This window comes from Chrysemys picta, chromosome 3, assembly GCF_011386835.1.
Source record: "Chrysemys picta bellii isolate R12L10 chromosome 3, ASM1138683v2, whole genome shotgun sequence".
In the NCBI taxonomy this organism is placed as follows: Eukaryota; Metazoa; Chordata; order Testudines; family Emydidae; genus Chrysemys; species Chrysemys picta.
The window spans coordinates 13,999,142-14,017,991 of record NC_088793.1 but is presented as its reverse complement, the minus strand read 5'-3'; positions in this window follow the sequence as shown (position 1 = coordinate 14,017,991).

Genomic DNA, 18,850 nt, shown 5'->3' with positions numbered 1-18,850 from the left:
AGAATTTTTTTTCAATAGGTCACAGTTCAGACAATTCTAAATGGATTTTTGTTGGTACAACAAAGTCACCTTTTTGACCCCAAGGAGTTTTCTCCTGACACATTCCCAGTGTCTGCTGGAAACCATGCCAGCATTAGATCCCTGTTGATAAAGAGTTGGGAAATTTTATATAATGGGAAGAGTTAGTCAACCTTTGTATAATATTCACAAATATCCTCTATATTATTCTGTGGTTTCCTTGACATCATACCTAGATCACCCAGGAGCACCAAGAAGACAATACCAAAGAGAAGGTAAAGGAACATCATGACTCATAGCTGAAGGTCCACTGAGAGAAGAGACACCAAGACAGAGAAGAGAAAGAAAGTCCCTTTAATTACCGGGCCTTAGGGATTTCGATATAGGGAGCTGAACAAATCTTGTGATCCAAATGACATTTATACATCAGCTGCAATCTGTTACTAATAATGATTATATTCTACATGGCACCAAAGATGTCCGGGGATTGTTTCAGGAAATGCAATTTTTTGAGGAAAGATATATTTGAAAACACAGGTTGGGTAAATAGGTTTGATTAACTAGTTGCTTGCATGATATTTCTCATGGTTCTTTGTATCTCTATTCCTTAACCAAATTACAGACTGGAGAATTATTGCACAATCATGATTTTTATTAGTCAAAATAGAATTGAAAGCAATTAATAATTCGAGAGAGCAAAATGAAGATGGTTTATGAAAATTATTAGGATGAATTCAATATTTATCAAGAGATAATATATCAAATTAATTAATTCAAGTTTTTATCCCAGTCTTATTATGTAGTCTTACTTTATCGTAGGTCTGTAGTATACTGGGCAAGTAACATTGGTACCAATATGAAACTATGGATCCTAATTACAGATTTTTATTAATTTGTAATTAAGCACATTTGCCAATGGGAATATGGGACAGCCTGTGGCAGTTACACCAAACAGCTCTAAAGTTAGATTTAGAAACTTAGTCAAGTTACTTAGGGCCAGATTTGTAAAAGTATTTGGACACCTAATTCCCACTGAAATCAAGAATATCAGTTAAATTAATTATCACACTTTGAACCACAAACATAAAAGCCAGCTAACGATTTAAACTATTCTAATTTCTCTGGACTTTCACCAGTATAGCAGGTTCTTTTGCTGCTTTAACTTTATATTCAAATAGTGGTAAAAATCTTTATCTTCCAATTCAAATCTTCTTTCTCTTTTGAGTAGGAGGCTGTCAATTTCTCCCAAACACAAAATCTGTATGATGTCTAAGCTAACTCTGAAACACACAGAGTTTCTCTGACCTATCTTTTACATGGCTTCCTATTACAAATAATACGAAGTTCATTAGTGTAATGATTTAACCATGTATTGACTTACTGTAACGTCTAGAAATCTACAATTAAACTTGGTTGTGAAATACAGGTTCACGTTATACATTTTCCTCATTTGCAGGATTTTAACTCAGGAGAAGTTCCAACCCTCGTGATTTTCTCCTAATGTCCCAACTGCTGGAATTGGGAATTGCATGAAAATCTCAGCTATCATTTTGAACACAAGTAATATTCTAGCACATCCTGATTGCAGAGGGAAACTTGGCAACATGAAACAAGTGTACTTTACATGCTTATAAACCAGAAGGCAAATAATATGTACCCCAAAGTTATTATATTTAAAGCTATCCTGATTTTTAAGCCAATCTCATGAGTTTTGAATGCTTTGTGTTGATCATATTGAGTCTAGCAAGTGATTTCCAAGAATCAGTTAAATAAACAAGCACACTTTCCTATCTGATCAAATACTATGCTTAGTTCATGTAATGAGTTGGTTCATCCTCATTACTCTTAACGACATATTGATTTACCATAATTTCTGAACAACTTAGTTTAATGTTCAAAGCAACAGAGAGTCCTGTGGCACCTTTAAGACTAACAGATGTATTGGAGCATAAGCTCGCATACGTCTGACGAAGTGGGAATTCACCCATGAAAGCTTATGCTCCAATACATCTGTTAGTCTTAAAGGTGCCACAGGGCTCTCTGTTGCTTTTTACAGATCCAGACTAACACGGCTACCCCTCTGATACTTAAGTTTAATGTTGTTAGGGAACCACTAAAATAATAGGAGCTTTATACATTTCACTCATTTACAGGACTTTACGGTAGGTACCTACTTTCTGAGATGCATTTAGCTTTAAAATAACTCTTTTCATTTGGGTACACAAAATACATGCATTATTGCTACATAACTAATGGAAACAGGCATGAAGGTGTTTCTTCATCTCAGCCGCACTGTAGCAATGACTGGTTCTCCAAATTAAGGCAGGGCATGAACACTGCTGTAGTTAAGGTTTGGCCCAGATTTCTGTTTAAACCTTGCCTCTTCAAAGTGCTCTTAAAGCTACACAGGTACTCAGATTGCCTTTAAATGTGGTGTGCCTTATGGGGGATCAGGGTTCTGTTAGTGGTCCAAATGTGTGGCCATTTCACCAAAGGTTTCCTGGGATACAGCCCCCCAAACTCCCTAGCTTTTCTTAAAATAGAGAGATTATGGAAAACTTCTCTGTGTTCTCAGATTGCAGTGAATCCAGGTCTCAGATCTTTGCAACAAGGTGTTCAGCACCCCAGGGATACTCCTACAGATGATATCACACCCACCAGCTCTTTGGAGAAAATCAAGTTAAAAGTTTATTTGAAAAAGATATTCCTTCTCTTCATTGGTGTGTCGGAAGCTTCTTGTGCCAAAGGATGCACAAAACAGAGTCAACTGAGCATGTATGAATAGAGGAGTTAAAAATGTTGTTAGCCTTTGATGTTTCTAGACAGCTGGAGAGGTCTAGGGAGTAGCCAATGTCTGTTTGAGCCTCACCTGGGGCAGTGATTTGGGAAAGTCTGGATGGCATATCGCTAAAATCTGTCAGAGGCTATTTTTATTTGGGGAGAATTTAAGCAAGGTCAATAACAAATTAAATATGCCAATGCTTGCGGGCAGGGGAGGAGACCTTTAGGGAGCGGAGAAATGGAGGGGAAATGAGATGAGAGGGCCTGGGGCTTCGGAGAGGGGAGGGGGACAAATAGGGATGTGTGGTAGGGGAAATGAGATGGTTGGGAGAGTCAGGTAAGGGGGAGAGGGAGAGACCTATGGGTGAGCAGCAAGGGGAAAATTCCTTTCTTTGTGTGAGCCAGGATCTCAGGTATCTGAGCTCTCTCTCTGTAATCCCTCCATGTGAGCTCAGATCTGGGTATGGAACTTAGAACAGGCATGCTCGGAGCATGCACTAAGAACACACCCCTGAGACTGGTGTGAAGAGCTGAGGAAAGGTGTGTTTGACACACATCAGAAACTCTGCAGCACTGGAGAGGGGGGGAGGAAACACCCAGGGACATGAATGGAGCAGTTCACAGGTTACAGAGCTATTGTTCCAGGCTGTAATCATCTCTAGGGCACGTTCTTATTCCACTGAGACCATCTCATTGTGATTAATGGACCACTTATCACCCCTCTGAGCCTGGAACTTTGGAGTTTGAAACCCACCTTGGGCAGAAATATGAAAATGAACTTTAAACATTTTGGGGGAAATACTTCAGTCATTGATGTTATTATTAATTATTAATTATTATTATCAAGTATTATTTTATTAAGAAATTCAATCTGAGCTCAGCAGACTATTCAGAAAGCACTGAAACTATTTTTGAAAAAAAAAAGTCCACTTGAGAACGCAGGCAAGGTGATTGACTAAGGGAGCAAGAGCAGATGGGAATAGGGGGTTCGGTCTGCACAGAGGGATGAGGGTATTATGAGGAGAGGGATGAGTGGGAATTGGTGGGAAGGGGAAGAGGAGTTGGGGGGCTCAGGTACAGGGGAGGGGAGAAGGTGGTATGGGTTTGAGAATTGGAGGGGTAGCAGAGGAAATTGAGGGTTTAGGATGGGTGGGGGAATGTCAGCCTTGAATTCTCTCCTCCTGTGGGCATGCTGGGATCTACGGGACCACAACCTCTCTGCAGGGCTCCAAGCCGTTCTCCCTGCCCGCTGTGTGTCCTTGGATCTGAAGGAGCCTGCTTCTCTTGGGCTGTCTGAGCCCCTCTACCTGTCTCTCCATGTGAGCTGGGCTGTGGGATGGGGTGGTGGGATTGTAGGTAATGTAAATTTAAACATATGAAATGCAGAAAATGGATAGTTAAGATGTATATGACACCTGGGGGGTGGGGTAGGCTGTGTGTGGGGCAGGGTTCTGCTTTGGATGGGAACCTGAAAGGCAGTGACCATGAGATGGTTGAGTTCAGGATCCTGACACAAGGAAGAAAGGAGAGCTGCAGAATACGGACCCTGAACTTCAAAAAAGCAGACTTTGACTCCCTCAGGGAACTGATGGGCAGTATCCCCTGGGAGAATAACATGAGGGGGAAAGGAGTCCAGGAGAGCTGGCTGTATTTTAAAGAATCCTTATTGAGGTTGCAGGAAAAACCATCCCAGTGTGTAGAAAGAACAGTAAATATGGCAGGCAACCAGCTTGGCTTAACAGTGAAATCCTTAAAAAGAATTCTTTTTGCGGATACAGACTAACATGGCTGCCACTCTGAAACCAGTGAAATCCTTGCTGACCTTAAATGCAAAAAAGAAGCTTCCAAGAAGTGGAAGATTGGACAAATGACCAGGGAGGAGTATAAAAATATTGCTCAGGCATGCAGGAGTGAAATCAGGAAGGCCAAATCACACTTGGAGTTGCAGCTAGCCAGAGATGTTAAGAGTAACAAGAAGGGTTTCTTCAGGTATGTTAGCAACAAGAAGAAAGTCAAGGAAAGTGTGGGCCCCTTACTGAATGAGGGAGGCAACCTAGTGACAGAGGATGTGGAAAAAGCTAATGTACTCAAGGTCAGCTCCCAGACTGCTGCACTGGGCAGAACAGTATGGGGAGAAGGTGACCAGCCCTCTGTGAAGAAAGAAGTGGTTCGGGACTATTTAGAAAAACTGGATGAGCACAAATCCATGGGGCTGGATGCGCTGCATCCGAGGGTGCTAAAGGAGTTGGCTGATGTGATTGCAGAGCCATTGGCCATTATCTTTGAAAACTCATGGCGATCGGGGGAGGTCCTGGATGACTGGAAAAAGGCTAATGTAGTGCCCATCTTTGAAAAAGGGAAGAAGGAGGATCCGGGGAATGACAGGCTAGTCAGCCTCACCTCAGTCCCTGGAAAAATCATGGAGCAGGTCCTCAAGGAATCAATTTTGAAGCACTTAGAGGAGAGGAAAGTGATCAGGAACAGTTAGCATGGATTCACCAAGGGCAAGTCATGCCTGACCAACCTAACTGCCTTCTATGAGGCGATAACTGGTCCTGTGGATGAGGGGAAAGCAGTGGGTGTGTTATTCCTTGACTTTAGCAAAGCTTTTGATATGGTCTCCCACAGTATTCTTGCCAGCAAGTTAAAAAAGTATGGTCTGGATGAATGGACTATAAGGTGGATAGAAAGATGGCTAGATCGTTGGGCTCAACGGGTAGTGATCAACAGCTCCATGTCTAGTTAGCAGCTGGTTTCAAGTGGAGTGGCCCAGGGGTCGGTTTTGTTCAATATCTTCATTAATGATCTGGAGTATGGCGTGGACTGCACTCTCAGCAAGTTTGCAGATGACAGTAAACTGGGAGGAGTGGTAGATATACTGGAGGGTAGGTACAGGGTACAGAGGGACCGAGACAAATTAGATTGGGCCAAAAGAAACCTGATGAGGTTCAACAAGGACAAGTGCAGAGTCCTGCACTGAGGACGGAAGAATCCCATGCACTGTTACATACTAGGGACTGAATGGCTAGGAAGCAGTTCTGTAGAAAAGGACCTAGGGGTTACAGTGGACGAGAAGCTGGATATGAGTCAACAGTGTGCCCTTGTTGCCAAGAAGGTTAATGGCATTTTGGGCTGTATAAGTAGGGCATTGCCAGCAGATCGAGGGACATGATCGTTCCCCTCTATTCGACATTGGTGAGGCCTCATCTGGAGTACTGTGTCCAGTTTTGGGCCCCACACTACAAGAAGGATGTGAAAAAATTGGAAAGAGTCCAGCGGAGGGCAACAAAAATGATTAGGGGGCTGGAGCACATGACTTATGAGGAGAGGCTGAGGGAACTGGGATTGTTTAGTCTGCAGAAGAGAAGAATGAGGGGGGATTTGATAGCTGCATTCAACTACCTGAAAGGGGGTTCCAAAGAGGATGGATCTAGACTGTTCTCAGTGGTGATGACAAAACAAGGAGTAATGGTCTCAAGTTGCAGTTGGGGAGGTTTAGGTTGGATATTAGGAAAAACTTTTTCACTAGGAGGGTGGTGAAGCAGTGGAATGGGTTACCTAGGGAGGTGGTGGAATCTCCTTCCTTAGAGGTTTTTAAGGTCAGGCTTGACAAAGCCCTGGCTGGGATGATTTAGTTGGGAATTGGTCCTGCTTTGAGCAGGGGGTTGGACTAGATGACCTCCTGAGGTCCCTTCCAACCCTGATATTCTATGAGGGGTGGATTGAGTGGACATGGTTGGGGAACCCAGTCTGAAGCAGAGGCAGGAGTCTCAGTTGGAGGTGGGTGGTGGGATTGAGGGACCCAGCTCAGTGTGAATCTTTGGCTAGCATAGCGTGTAAGCTTCTGCCTGTGATATGTGAGCTCAGTAGGAGAAGATAGTAGACATCAGAGAGCAACTTCTTACATGTAAATGGATTCTACACTCCCAACTAATTGCTTAATTTATGGGAAGGGAAGGGGAGATTGGAGTGCTAAGGGGGCTATATGTTATGCGGAATAATGGGGCAGGTGGGGGAGTAGGAGAGAGACACACCAATCTTCTCTCATATGCTTAACGTTACTGTGACAGCCATGTAAGAACCATGTCAAGGCCTGGGACATAGAACATGGATGAGATTTATGTCATGGGCCCTTTTAGCAACTCCGCATTGCAAACATTTCAAAGCATGGCCATCATCCCCATTGCGCTATATCAAAATGTACAGGAGAAAGAAGAAAGGAATTTTGATGGAAAAGAAATATGAAAACAACCCCTGTGTGCCAATCAAAGCACTCACACACGTGTTTCCATTACACCATCTCAACCAGTTGCTTTTATTAAAAGAAGAGTAAGAAGACATTGTGGATGATAGAAAGGCTTCCTTGTGGATTTTCTCCAAGGATTTTCAAAGCAAGATGCCATCTCCCAGATTCCCATAAATGCTGCATTGGTGATAGAAAGGCTCCCTTGTTGATTTTCTCCAAGGATTTTCGAAGCAAGACGTCGTCTCCCAGATTCCCAGAAATGCTGCATTGGTGATAGAAAGGCTCCCTTGTGGATTTTCTCCAAGGATTTTCAATGCAAGACATCATCTCCCAGATTCCCAGAAATTCTTCGTTGATGATCTCTGATGCTGTCACTCTTCCAGAAATGTTCTCTATATCCATTAAAACAAGAATAATATGATATTACATTACAAATCAAAGGCAGAGCAGGAATTTCCCCATCGCTGAATAGTGAGTGAAGATATTCCTGGTTAGCACCAGAGCAGAGGATTCATGGTCCCTATGAAACATTGTGCCACACAGTTTTAATAAAAATAGTCATATATATGCAAGAGCTCATGGAGGACAAGTAAGGTCACCGAGAACTGGGGAAGGGCAAGGATAGTAAATATCTTTAAAAAGGGCTAGTAAATATCTTTAACAAAGGGTTCCCAAGGAATTATAAACCAGTCGGCCTAACTTCAATACTTGGAAATATACTGAAACAAATTATGAAACAATCAGTATGTAAGCACCTAGAGGATAATAGCCAGCATGGACTTGTCTAGAATAAATCATGCCAAACTAACCAGTTTTCCTTCTTTAACAGGATGACTGTCATAGTGGATGGGGGAAGACATAGACATGACATATCTCAATTTTAGTAAGGCATTTGACAAAGGGACTGATAAGATGATTTCTCAAGGTCCCTTCCAGCCCTACATTTCTTTGATTTTATGATTATGAACTAGCTGCCTACAAGGCCTAATGGGCAAATATACCAGACTTCTGAGCATGGATTTCCTCTCCTTCTACATCTGTCTTTCTATGAAAGAAGGTAGATGTTTTTGTATTGGTTTGTTTGTTTTAAATTTTTTCCTATAAACATGAGAGAAAATTAACCCAACAATCACAAAAAATAAATTACTCTGTGACATTAAAAAAGCATATAAAAAATTAAATATAAGAACTGCTGGAAATATGATGCAAAATTTAAATTAAAATGTTCATCAATTTTTTTTTAAATGTTGAAATTTGAAATTCCACTGAGGAATTTTACGAAAATTGTGAACTTTAAAAATGTTGACTAACTCTTTGACATATAGAAAAAAAAAAAAAAAACCATAAATGTAGAACATTGTGATTCATATCCATGTACAGTTTTTCTATCCAACACACCTTTGTCCGTAGCTAAAACTAAAACAATCAAAACAATAAATACTTAATTACATGATTAATAAGTTATTCTTAAAGAATGCCTGGAAATTTCAATTCTGCCTCCTAGCTCACATAAGCCTAAAGCCTGACACTTCCTGGTGGCAGTTCCATGCTACAGCCCTGCGTGATGATAACAGAGATCTCTATACATGCTCATTGAACCATTCAAGATAGAAGCACTGCAGTTGCTAGCATGTAGCTCCCCCAGCTTTACATTCGCTATCCTCAAGCTGTCTCTCTGGGTAATTCTATACAGCAATGAAACACCCATGGGTGACCCAGGTCAGCTGACTTATGATCGTGGTTGGGGTAGTAGGGCTGTAAAGTAGCTGTTTAGACATTTGGGCTCTGAGCTTTGGGACCCCTCCAGGGGGGAGGGTCCCAGAGCCCAGGCTCCAACCTCAACCCAATCATCTACACAGCCCCTTTTTGACCTCAGCCTCTTTTGCTATCTTTGTTAAAATTTTACATCTGATTTATACGCTGAATTTTCTAGTTTCAACTTGCAACCAATGGAATATATTGTACTTTTGTTTGCTACACTGAAGAGCCCATTATCAATTTCCCCATTTAGGTACAGTACTTATAGATTTAATCAAGTTACCCTTTATCCTTCTCTTTATTTAGCTAACTACATTGAGCTCTTTGAGTTATTAGAAGGCATGCTTTCTAATTGTTTAAACCTTCTCATGGCTTTGTTTCTGAACCCTTCCAAATTTACCAACATCCTTCTTGAGTTGTGGGCACCAGAAATGGAAACAATATTCCAGCAGTGGTTGCACCAGTGACAAATTTAGAGATTCCCCTGTTTATGCATCCAAGGATCACAGCAACACATTTGGTCATAGAGTTGCACTGGGAACTCATGCTCAGCTGATTATCTACCATTCACCCACATTTTTTTCATAGTCATTGCTTCCCAGGACAGAGTGCCGCCCCCATGTAAGTATGGCCAACATTATACATTTCCAGAGATGGACAAAGATGTGAGAAGATGGAGTTATTATGGAAACAGATTGGCAGCTGTCTTTTATTAGGAATGCTACCAAGAAAATGCTATGGTTGAATTTGTCCTGAGCTAATGATTGAAAATGGGATCCTTCCGTCAGAGACTTGGGAAGGAACACACATAAATCCTGAAACATTTAGAAGTATAAGCCTTGATCAGAAGCCAACATGTGGTTAGTTATTCTAGTTGGGGACACACACACACACACACACACAGTGTAAAATAGCTGGAAACTTGTAGGTATTTCTTTTTTGTCAATTAAGCTTTAAAGTTCTAAGGATGCTGCCTGTCTGTGGAGAGCAGCCATTTTGGTTGTAGAGTTACTGCAGACTGGTAAAAAGAGGACACATCCCCCACACTCTCTCCTGGAGGCTTAATTTTTGTTCTTCCCTGTTCTTTCCTCTACTCTAACATGAAACAACAATGTAGAACACAGGGGTGAGTCTGGCCTCAGTCCCTACCCGTATTATGATGCTCTGGCAAAATATAGGTGCTGTGAGAGAGTTTCCCCAATCCAAGGCCAACACAGTGCTGACCTAATTGGCTCTATGCTGCCCCCCTTGCAAGCACTGTCCTAAGGGTGGTACTGGAGATGATGCTGAGTGTTGTAAGGCCTCAGAGGTGCAAGCTCTATAGCACCGAGCACTATGGATTCTCCAAGCTGGGGACTGGCCATTGGCAGCCTGGGCAAGGCAGCTCTAAGTAAGATAATTCAATAAGGTTGTTCTAATATACACAAGGGCCAATCCAGCCCTAAGACAATCCAGAATCAGGGCAACACAGAAGCCTGGGCAGTGCTTTGAGTGAGAAGCCTCCAAGGGAATTAAACAACAGCTGGGATATAGAAAGTAGGAGAACAAATATTTCTGTTCATACAATAATTTCTCCCTTGTGGAATCCTGAACTTACCATTCGTCTACAGCAAACACACCGAGTACCACAGCGTTGAATGACATTTCTGGGGCGACACAATCCACGACGGACGCACCTACCCCCCAGCATTCTACATTGCCGTGAAAGTTTAGGAGGACAGCGATATCCTGCACAAAGAAAAAAGAGTCTTGAATTTAATTTACACAGCAGGGTAAACAAGAGCTGTGATTGCAGGATGACAGGCATTTCCCATTCACTGAGACCCAGCCAAGTCAGCCCAATTATCTTCCCGTACACCATTTTATTTGATATTTAATAATACTTAAATGGCTGTAATTCTGTGCACATTCAATAGCAAACTTTATCAGTGATGATTTCATGTTCTCTGCCAGGTCACTGATAAAAATGTAGAATAGTATAGGGCCAAGAACCAGTCCTTGAGGGACTCCAGTAGATTGAATTTTGGGGATATTTTCACAGATCATAGTTCAGCCAACTCTGAATGGATTTTCATAGGCACATCATAATCACCTTCTTGATCTCAGGACCATTTCACAGCCAAATTTTGAGTATCTGCTGCTAACCCTGTAAACACTAGAGCTCTTTAGAACAAGATTTGGGAAGAAAACTGACACAAAATATTAGGCAATCTTAGTACATGCTCGCTAACATCCTTCTATAGTCTCCCTAGATTTCATTAAAATCTTACCTTGCGCACTGATTTGCACCACCAAGAAGAGGACAGCAAAAAGAAGGTAAAGGATCTTCATAGCTGAAGTTAGGCTGTGAACTCAACGTCACTGTAGAGAAGAGAGGCCGAGATAGAGAGGAGACTGAGAGTCTCTCTATTTATAGGATGCTGAGGATTAGAATATGGACTGATCTGTTGAAATCTTGTTTTGATGCAAGTGATATTCATAAAGGGTGCGGCAATCTGTCAATTACAGTGATTGTTATTTATACAGCACCATAAAAATTCCTGCACAATTTTCAGGAAAATACAATTGACAAATCCCTGCCTTGAGAAAGTTATAATATTAATATTTAAATCTGGCAAACATCTACTACCCGTCCAAAATAGTCCCACTGACTTTGGAAGAGGGCTGTAGTGCAGAGAGGAATTCCAGAACATAACTTTACCAGGGAAATGATTGGTAGGGTGTGTGCATTTGTGTGTTCGCTTTAAACAATTTTTAATCAATATTTTATGTGTATATAGGGCATTTTCCTAATTTCATGTACAAATACCCATTACAAAGAGTTTTTCATTGTTTTTGACATGAGAAATAAACTTAATTGCATTGAAAATACTCTGTGACAAGAATGTACGGGTTTTTTGTTTTGTTTTGTTTTCTGTAAAGATAAACCGAAGAGTTTTACAGTTAGTGACTGGAGAAAATCATAATCCCCACCTCCCCCCCCCCCCAATAGCAAACATCAGCTTCATTATAACAGGCTGAAGTAGAGACATAAAATACTGATGCATCAAACATGTGAACACCAATGGCACACACAGGTGGTAAGCTCCTCTCATGCTTTGTCTCATTTTCTCAGGAAGCAGAGAGAACAAGATGTGACTGGGCTTATGCTGCAACCAGGAAAATTTTGGAAAATGTCTAAGGTGCTATAGAGAAGTTTGACAGCTCAGCATTCCTTGAGGGATTCATTCTAACCAGGGTTCAGTGCTGACAAACTACGAGCGCCCATAACACATCATAACCCCATTCAGAATCTCCTTCTAGTCATCACTTTCCTTCTTCCCTACATTTCTACCCATTTGGAGGTGCCAAATACAAAATGTTGAGGGAAGGGGATCAAGAATGAGAATCCATGACTCCTGCAGCTGCACAGAGAGGGACATCAACAGGGCAGTCATGATTTGGAAGGGACCTTTCCTTCTCATCCCCCCATTATTGCCCTCTATTTCAACCATCTCTCTGTAGATGGAAGGTGCTGGTTTCCTCACCTATTACTTCCTTCACAGAGATAGGACAGGGAGGACTGTATGCTTCCCTACCCATTTGGGACACCAGGAGGTGGCACGTCAGCCTTGCTGGCCACCTCACTCTTCTTTCCCTATTATATTCATGCTGTAAACACAGAGACGTTTTACGTAAAAACTAGGAAGGTTAAATTATGAAACTCCTTTATTTCTTGGCATTCAGATTGATAACGTACACAGACACAACAACAGAGAGAGAGAAAGCAGGCTGCTCCGTAAATCAGAGAGATACAACTCACCTCACCATATACTAGACTATCTGCCTGGTGATTGACTCTGCTAAGCCCAGAACACACAATTCCCTTCAGCGCCCCATAGCCTGCAAGTAGGACCAGGACTAAATGCTGCTTAGTTTTAGCTTACAATTTTAACACAGTTTTCAATTCACAACACTTTCCCCCAGGTGGCTATGCTCCAACTGGGTCCCCTCCAACTGCTGACTGGAACCCAAGGATCTGCCCTTAATTGGTACCCGCCTGTTGCATTTATGACCACACCTGGGTTTGGGAGAGGCAGGAGAATGTGGGTGTCAGAGGTGTGGATGGGCGAATTGCTCCAGATAAACACCATCCTCCACACAAAAATAAAAAAATGCCTCCTCTTCTTCTGCTGCCAGGAATTCCCACCTTCGCCTCTTTTCACTTCCAACTGGAGGAACGAACCAGGGTCTGTGCTCCTCTTGACCTGCTGCTCACAAACAGGGAAGAATTGGTAGAGGAAGTAGAAGTGGGTGGCAACCTGGACAGCAGTGACCATGAGATGGTCGAGTTCAGTATCCTGACTCAAGGAAGAAAGGAGAGCAGCAAAATATGGACCCTGGACTTCAGAAAAGCAGACTTTGACACCCTCAGGGAACAGATGGGCAGGATCCCCTGCGTGGCTAATATGAGGGGGAAAGAAGTCCAGGAGAGCTGGCTGTATTTTAAAGAAGCCTTATTGAGGGCACAGGAACAAACCATCCTGATGTGCAGAAAGAATAGCTAATATGGCAGGGGACCAGCTTAGCTTAACAGAGAAATCTTTGGTGAACTTAAACACAAAAAGAAAGCTTACAAGAAGTGGAAATTTGGATAGATGACTAGGCGGGAGTATAAAAATATTGCTGGAGGATGCAGGGGTGTAATCAGGAAGGCCAAAGCACAATTGGAATTGCAGCTAGCAAGGGATGTGAAGGGTAACAAGAAGGGTTTCTAAAGGTATGTTAGCAACAAGAAGATCAGGGAAAGTGTGGGACCTTTACTAAATGGGGGAGGCAACCTAGTGACAGATGATGTGGAAAAATCTGAAGTACTCAATACTTTTTTTGCTTCAGTCTTCACAGATAAGGTCAGCTCACAGACTGCTGCATTGAGCAGCACAGTATGGGGAGGAGGTGAGCACCCTTCAGTGGTGAAAGAACAGGGTAAGGACTATATAGAAAAGTTGGACATGCACAAGTCCAAGGGGCTGGATGCAATGTATCCAAGGATGTTGAGGGAGTTGGCAGATGTGACTGCAGAGCCATTGGCCATTATTGTTGAAAACTTTGGTGACTGGAGAAGGTCCTGGATGATTGGAAAAAGGCAAATATAGTGCCCATCTTTAAAAAAAGGGAAGAAGAAGAATCCGGGGAACTACAGACCAGTCAGCCTCACCTCAGTCTCCGGCAAAATCATGGAGCAGGTCCTCAAGGAAGCCATTTTGAAGCACTTGGAGGAGAGGAAGGTGATCAGGAACAGTCTACATGGATTCACCAAAGGCAGGTCATGCCTGACCAACTTGATTGCCTTCTATGATGAGATAACTGGTCCTGTGGATATTGGGAAAGTGGTGGACGTGATATATCTTGACTTTAGCAAAGCTTTTGATACGGTCTCCCATGGTATTCTTGCCAGCAAGTTACCAAAGTATGGATGGATGAATGGACTATAAGGTGGATAGAAAGCTGGCTAGATCATCAGGCTCAACGAGCAGTGATCAATGTGCTCGATGTCTAGCTGGCAGCCGTATTAAACGGAGTGCCCCAGGGGTCTGTCCTGGGGCTGGTTTAGTTCAACATCTTCATTAATGATCTAGATGATGTGATGGATTGCAACCTCAGCAAGTTCGCAGATGACAATAAGGTGGGGGAAGAATTAGACATGATTAGATATGGAGGGTAGGGATAGGGTCCAGAGTGACCTAGACAAATTGGAGGATTGGGCCAAAAGAAATCTGATGAGACTCAACAAGGACAAGTGCAGAGTTCTGAATTTAGGAAGGAAGAATCCCATGTACTGCTACAGGCTGAGGACTGACTGGCTAAGTGGCAGCTCTGCAGAAAATGATGTGGGGATTACAGTAGACGAGAAGCAGGATATGAGTCAACAGTGTGCTCTTGTTGCCAAGAAGGCTGACCACATATTGGGCTGCATTAGTAGGAGCATTGCCAACAGATTGAGGGAAGTGATTATTCCCCTCTATTTGGCACTGGTGAGGCCACATCTGGAGTATTGCATCCAGTTTTGGGGCCCCAACTACAGGCATAAACATGATAATTAACAGATTACAACCCACACCTGATAAATATCAATTGCATCAAACAAAATACCTGCACTTCCATATATCACAGTCCCCAAAGCCTTCTGAATCCAATGGCAAAAAAACCTATGTTAAAGCAGCATTAAGGTTGCTTGGTTTTATGTAATCCCCTTGCAGGAGATTGAATTGAGCAAAACTAAAACTTCTGAAAACCAGGGAGAAGCCCCCCAGATCCTAGAACACATATGGGAGAAAAAGAGAGGGGTTCAGTCAAGGCAAGGGCCTGGGCAAGTGCCCCCAAATCCAAGCTTATATAAGGGGGGAAGGGAGAGGGCTCAGACCCCCCTAGAGGAGCAAAAGCCCTTCCAGATCTAGGCACACACACAGAAGGGGAGAATGTGGGGCCCGCAGTTCCCCTCCACTCACCACTAATCTACCTTCCCAGTGCCACACCCTTTCACTCCCCCAATCCCCACCCCTCACTCACATGAGCCCCCAACCTTCTCTACCACACAGCCCCATTTACCTCCTCTCCATAAACCTTCAAACTTCCACCCCCTATTGCCCCTTCCCTCTGCCCCTTAATACCTCTTCCCTCCCAGAAGGCATTCCCCAAAGACTTTGATTACATTCCCCCCAAATAAAATTGCCTCTCACACCTCACAAATTGCAGCAATCTTCAACCAGGAAGGGGTGCCTGTAACTCATGAATCTGTCAGTCATGTGACCCACAATTTGGGTCACTAACTAAATCCCATGCCCCGATGAGAAACAAAATTTCAAAGCAATCTAAGTAACCATTTGAATTTTAGAGTACTTAAAAGACTCAAGCTTTAAAGCATATGAAACAGAGGGAACAGAATCCCATTAGTCATTTTTCTGTATTGGGGCATGGGCAATTTTAAAAAATGTACATTTTCTTAAATACTGTATTGTTCTCAATTTACGTCCTCTAAAGATTTTGTAGGTGTTATGAAGTGCCTTAAGACACTCGACAGAGAGAGACCCTTTTGACCCACACCTCTTGTTGTTAGTAGCTACCGGTGTGGTGCTCTGCTCTTGTTCGATGATGATAACAGTCGGCTGCCTACATGTTCCCTCTGTGTGCTGCCCCAGTTCTGCGCAGATCACTGACACCGCAGACTCTGAGAGAACCCCCAAAGACCACAGACTTTAGTAAGGTATGAAGGAACCCGAGTCAGGTTTATCGTCAAATGAAGCACAGTAATAGTTTCCCATAGACTCTGCAAGACATACTACGAATTTGTGCCCCCGGCAATGGACTGGCTCAGTCAGTGGCAGGACTTTCCACTGCCCCCTAGGCCAGACAAAGATGTGCACTCCAGGACCTACTTTTATACAGTTACAGGACAGATTACTCATCTCTACTGACGTATTGAGGTACAGACCCTTGACTCATTGGGGGCTGTCTCCCCCTTTGATCATGTTGTTTCAAACAGATCTATCCATCATGCTGTCCTTTTGACCCTGCCTTTAAGATAAATAAATTAATGGAGATATCCTATCTTCTAGAACTGCAAGGGATCTTGAAAGGTCATCAAGTCCAGCCCCCTGCCTTCACTAGCAGAACCAAGTACTGATTTTGCCTGGAATCCCTAAGTGGCCCCCTCAAGGATTAAACTCACAACCCTGAGTTTAAGCAGGCTAATGCGCAAACCACTGAGCTATCCTTCCCCTTCTGCCTGTTCCTCGTTATCTCTGTGGAGTGTTCTGCTGTTATCTTGGCACAAGTTCCTCTTATTAGCACTTATGTGTGGATGCACCTGCTTCTAGCAGCCCTCTTCTCACCAACTTCTGTGAGTGGGGCCTGCCTCTGTCTCACAGCCCAGCTTTTGCTTAGCAATGCCTGGAAGTACTTTGGTTCAGGCTTCAGGCCTCAGACTAGGCCTTTGATACAAGAGTTTACGTTTCAGGGCCTCATCTTACTATACCTCTTAAAAACAAAACAAAACAAAACACAAAAAACAACAACCAAGCATCCAACAAAAAACCCCAATGAAATGAAATTGCTGTTTTATTCAGGGCTAATATCTCCAATATCCCGTAGCAAAAATGATCCCAAATTTGGGTCACTAACAGTACCCTGCACTGTCCTGCTGCACACCAACTTTCAAAGGACTAAATAAGTCAGTGTTAGAGGATTTAAAATGGTGACCTACATCACTTTCATACAGGGACTCCGTCTCCTCTCTGTCTTGGTACCTCTTCTCTCTAATGCTGTTCAGTTCCTGACTGACCTTCAGCCACGAGGATCTTTTCTCTTCTCTTTGCAATTTTCATCTTCATGTTCCAGATTGCCCCGAGTAAGAAATATATAAAATAGAAACATATGTCAGTCTCCATTACAGTTTCCAGTTAAATGGAGATATCCTATCTCCTAGAACTGGAAGGGACCTGGAAAGATCATCGAGTCTAGCCCCCGGCCTTCACTAGCAGGACCAAGTACCGATTTTGCCCCAGATCCCTAAGTGGCCCCCTCAAGGATTGAACTCACAACCCTGGGTTTAGCAGGCCAAGGCTCAAACCCGCATTAAAATAATTACTCTCACTTTTTTTTTAAGAACTCTGAAATGCCTCCATAGCATGTAGCTGAACTTCATCTTTGGCAGGAGAATCGTTCTGGGATCAGAGATGTGCCTTTGCTGCCCCCTGAAAATCAATTCAGATATAACTGAATTATGACCTGTCAGAAAATCCCCATTTCCCCTCCAGGTTTTCCTCGGTAGTGCTTTCTAGTGGTTTGCTACTAAGCTGTCCTATATTTTGACTACATGGAGCTTGCTCTTGCCTCCTCTTGGTGCACAGGTCTCAACATCTCGCTGAGACAAACAAATGAATACTCCGTCTCTCGCCTTGCTCCTTCAAAATATATTTTTTTCTTGAGAAAGATGGGAACCAGGAGATCATGAATTAAAGACTAACTTCTGCTGAATAGCATTAGTAATTCTGTGCCCTTCTCACCCCGTATAATAGGGCCAGGCCTCTGGCACCGAGAGCGTTCTCAAGCAAAGATTAGAATCCAGCTCTCTAGATAGAAGACCCTTGTTTCACCGTCTTAGCAACACTGTTTCTCAGAAAGAATCTGCCACACTATGTGCTTGGCTGTGTTCATAGAAATGACATGACCGGAGTGAGGTGAGGCAGTATGTACAGAAATGATGATATATCAGCTTATGTCAGATCTGAGCGCCGTGGACAGTTTTGACAAAGCACAAACTATCTACAGTTACAAATATTCAACCTTAAGTCTCCTACAGGACAAGGCTGTGGACATTTGGGCTGCATTTCCAAAGAAACTGCCTTTTTAGTATAACCTAAAGCTGGTTATAGGTCATAAGGAAACTATTCCTGAGCACTGAGTCTTCATAAGGACATGGGCACAGAGTCCCACAAAAGATCGGACCTTCAAAGTGGAAGGAACTTAACTTATCCCTTTCTAAATCTAAAATTTGCAGTCATTCAACAAGTTCTGATCTCCTTCGACTCTCCTCAGCCAGTCAGCATTTATGATGGTTCCTGTTACATCACCTTAGGAGCCGTAAAGAGTCACAACTACCGCAACAGCCACTAAAGGAAGCTGGTGAGGCAGGGAGTTACCAGCTTGCCAGCCCTTAAACGTGAGGGAGTGAGTGTGAAGGACATCAGTGCACAGAAATATGGTCCCTGAACTCTGCAACCAGGGAGCCAGCGCTCCTGTTTAATTAACTCGCTCTGTTCTCTTCATAGAACTTGCCATTGGATATGCACAGAACGGCAGCGATTTCTGCTGTATTAAAGCTATGGTCAAGTTGTGCACTGGAAGATAATGGGGCTGACTTGACTGGGTCTCAATGAATGGAAAATTCAGTCAAAGGGAAATGCCTGTCATGCTGGAATCACAGATCTTATGTACCCTGCTCTGAGAACAAAAATTAAGACTTTTTTCTTCGTGCAGCATTTCAGAACAATGTCTTGAAAGGTAGAC